This window comes from Terrapene carolina, unplaced genomic scaffold, assembly GCF_002925995.2.
Source record: "Terrapene carolina triunguis isolate 2854851 unplaced genomic scaffold, T_m_triunguis-2.0 Scaffold85, whole genome shotgun sequence".
Taxonomy (NCBI): Eukaryota; Metazoa; Chordata; order Testudines; family Emydidae; genus Terrapene; species Terrapene triunguis.
The window spans coordinates 103,851-108,222 of NW_020664436.1; positions in this window are offsets into that span (position 1 = coordinate 103,851).

Consider the following 4,372-nt stretch of genomic DNA (forward strand, 5'->3'; position numbering starts at 1 on the left):
CAGCAAGAGAGCTCCGACACACCACCTGACCATAAGGGGGTGAGTAGTAGTAAGTGGTCTCCATGTAACAGAGTAAACAACAGACTTTGGGAGACGTAATCTTGCTTAATGGGAAGTTAGAATAATTGAATTAATCCAATTTTTTGGTAAATACTTAATGGATGAGTTGAAAATCTGCATTAGGGTCCTGATCCTGAGCTATTATAATCAATGGGAGCTTTGCCATTGACTTCAATGAGCATAGGATCAAGTCCTGTGCTTGATGATCAACAACTGGAAACACTGAGGTGTCATAGTTCAGGGCAACTGCACCTGTATTCCCATTTCATGGTCCAGTGAGGGCACCCACTTCTAGGCTCCCAGCCCCTCAGCTGTCATCTTTCTTGGGCAGAGAAGTGAATCTCTCTCCTTCCTGAGTGGGATTTTTCCAGGCTGCACAATTCTGAACACATAAGCATTGCAGAGAAAACATTAAAACGATAAAAGAAGCTACACACATGCTAATAAGCTTAGCAGCAATCACCCTCAACTGTAACAAGGGATCTGGTAGGAGTCAGTCCTCCAGACCCTACACAGGGTTTTTTTCTGTGGTTATAAATTCATTACATCTTTCTCAGAACAAGAACTCTCATGAACCTTTGAGTCCCTCCTTTATAATGTTTGGGCCTTTGATTTTGTCCTCACGTAACAGACAATCAGCAGAGGTCGCCTCCTCGGGGTGATTCTTCAAAAGGCTGAGCTCTTGCATAACTGGATGGGGTACATTTGCATATTCATCCCCTCAGATATTTCCTGGGAACCTATTTAAGTATAAAAGTTAATTCTTGTCTGGCCCATTGTTTCAAATAGTCCTTTCGAGCTCATACCGCTTCCTATGGTTTACATGGGCCATGTCGCCCCCTTAGAGATGCTACACGCAATCCCCCAATAATGCATAAATATTTGCATTTTTTTAATATGATCAACTCTTAAGATTAACTTAATTCAATAAGGTTTGTGCAGGACATGGCAGGAAATTGCCATATCTGTCACATGAGGAATAAAAGCTATAAAAGTTCCCTAGTGGAATCTTTATTTGATGGAAATCTGATTCATTCAAGTAGGCAAACAGCCTGCAATAAACTAGTCAAAGAGACTTTTAGAACATTTTCTTCCAGTGCACTGTATTTCATTTTCTCCAATTGCTATTTTTGTAAGAAACTTGCTAGTGTATAGCGCTCAACATGATTAAGATGACAGGCCAAAATAATTTGGTGGAATGGGGTAAGTTTGAGGATCAATTTCTCAAGTCTCACTAATGCAGACATTAATGTGATTCTAGCTGCTACTGTATAAGAGGATACTGAATGGGAAAAACAACAACAAGACTATGATTAATTCATTCCATCTTTTATATATTTCAAATAAGGATCCTTGGCTTAAATAAGAGCATAAAGATCAAATGTTAACCCTTGTATTTTGCATTTTATATTATATAATAGCTTTATGTGCTTGCATCTTTCTGAATGTACTAAATTACACATTTAAAAAAAAAATCTGTTTATGGCAAAAGCCTGATACCTAAGGGCATGGGATCTTCTTTCTAACTGACATTAATGGGAGCTTTGCTAATTACTCTAATAGAGGCATCATCAGGCCCTAAAATACTACAGGCCAAATTCAGAAGTGATGGGTAAGCAATCATAAGTCACATGTTGGGTAAGTGAGTCTAATGAAACCTAAAACAGTGAAAGTTACAAGCTGTGGGGATTGTAGGGCCCACTGAGGTCAATGGAAAGACTGCCACTGTCTTTAGTGGGCTTTAGTTAAGGGAGTTTAAAGGCCTAAGACTGGAATATGGCACCAGTATGCTTTTTGTATTAAAAATATTATATACCTGAGTGTTACTATGCTGATTGATCTTAGTTCTTCGGCTCGTGTGTAGAAAAGATCCTTATTATAGTTTTATAATACTGTGGCTATAAATTACAGCCTCTATTTGCACTACAAATATAGCATGGTTACTCTGTGATTATACTTCACAATACCTGTAACTAACACTATTTTTTTTATTGCCAAAAGAACTAACTATGTGACAGAATAATTACTCTGTAACTACTATGTAATACCTGGATTATAAAAATACATGCATTAAGTATGAAGCACAGGGCAATAAGTAATTCATGCAGGCAACTTCCAGTAAAATGAGTAATACTTGGTTATCAAGAAACATAATTACCCTACTTACAGTCTAACACTTAGAACTGGTCAAAAAAAGGAAAAATAGCTTCATAAATCTTTGAAATTATTTCATTCCAAACTGATTCCCCCCCTCTCCCCCCCCCCACACACTTTTTTTTTTAACCTTTTTGGGTATTTCAAAATGTTTATTTTAAAAATTGGTCTCCCTCCTCCACTTTTCCTCACTTTTTTTTTCAATGTTTTCTTCTGAATGCAATAGAATGAGTGATGTCCCCAGTTTGTTTGGGAAACTTCTTCAACTTTTGAGGAGTTAGAGTAGGAAAAAGGAGAACAGAAGGTGAAGGAGGGGGGATATTTTTCACTTTTCTTTCAAACAACCCTGGACATCATTCATTCTATTGCATTTAATAACACGGTGGGAGAGAGGGGAATAGGAGAGGAATGGGACAAATACGAGAGGAAGTGTGGGGGGGAATAACTGAAAAGAAGAAAAGCCAAACAATGTCAGATTCTGACATTTCTAGTTTTGAGAAACACATTTAATAAAGGCTTTTGTGAACAATTTTACTTTTTTTGGGGGGGGGGCTTTTTTTGTTAATGCTTTAAACAAAACAAAAATTCAACCAGCTCCAGTAACTGCATATGTAAACACTGGTTTACATATTATTTCTCTTTAATGTTTGCCATACAATACCTTCAAAAGCATTAGGTTTGCCAAATAACTAAAGGCCTGATCCAAAACCCATGGAAGTCAGTGGGAATCTTTCCACTAACTTTTGGGGGCTTTGGGTCGGACCTGAAGGGGCCAGTACTGGTTCCTGTTCTGGCCCTTAGACACTGCTCTGCTGAGGTAAAAGGACCAAGAAATTGCTGCAAGGAGCTGAGGAGAAATCCCTGGGTGCAGGAGTAACATACGGCTCTTTGATGGGATATTTTGCCTTCTTGAGGGTAGTGGTGCCTACTGGTACCTGTCATGAGGTATTAGCCCTTTAACATTTTGAAAGGTCTGATATCTTCTAGTGTTCTCTCTCTCTCTCTCTCTCTCTCTCTCTCTCTCTCTGTGGGTGTGTATAATATTATGAAGTAGTCATGAGGAATAAATCCGGCTCGGGAGGAAATGCCATCACTGTGCCTGGCAGAGAGGATGGGGCAAGGCTCCCTTCTCTCCCAACCAATTGGGGATGAGCTGGGAGAAGTGGACTAGCATGAGGGTGGCTTCCTACCTTATAGCACTGTAGATGCTAGCAGGCTGGCTTGTCTGAGGACTACTTGGGGGAAGGCTCTACAGCTGGCTGACTTACAACTTCGCTCCAAGGAGGACAGCTGCAAACTCCCGACTTAAGGAGAGAGGTAGTAAATGCCTGAATTACCCAGCTCCAGGAGGAGGGCCGTGTTCCTGTTTCAGGAAAGACCGAGACTGAAAGGTAACCCAGAAGGAACCGACAGCAGGGCTCAGAGGGCAGGTTTCAGAGAAGCCCAAAAGTCAAAAGAGAGGATTTTGTTTATCTGGGACTCTTGTTTAGACTTGTTACCCTAAAAAGGGTTTGAACTCAGAGTGATCCAGCTGGAGGGCTGAGCCACATGATCATTGGGAGAGACAGAAAACCCGGGGAGAAGGAAACTGAGGTAGAGAGTGTCTGCAACACCACACTCAGCCGGCAGGGGCTGCTCAGAGCAGTCATGCCCTGTGACAGGCTGATGAGCAGCCCTATTATACTATCCCTCCTCACAGGCAAGACAGGGCATGTCTATAGCACTCATTACTCCCAGGATTTGTGGTTGTAGCACAAATCATAGGCAGTTGTGGGTAGGGTGCCAGGGGGCTGTTCTTAAAAGACCCTCAGTATATGTCCAAACATAGGAACGGCCATACTGGGTCAGACTAATGGTTCATCTAGCCCAGGATTCTGTCTTTGGACAATGGCCAGTACTAGCTGCTTCAGATGGAATGAACAGAACAGGGCAATTTTGAGTGATTCATCCCCTGTCATCCAGTCTGAGCTTCTGGCAGTTGGAGACTAAGGGATTCCGGGGCATGGGGTTGCATGCCTGACCATCTTAGCTATTAGCCATTGATGGACCTATCTTCCATGACCTTATCTAATTCTCTTTTGAACCTACTTAGACATTTGGCCTTCACAACATCCCCTGGCAACAAGTTCCACAGGCTGACTGTGCCTTGTGTGAAGAA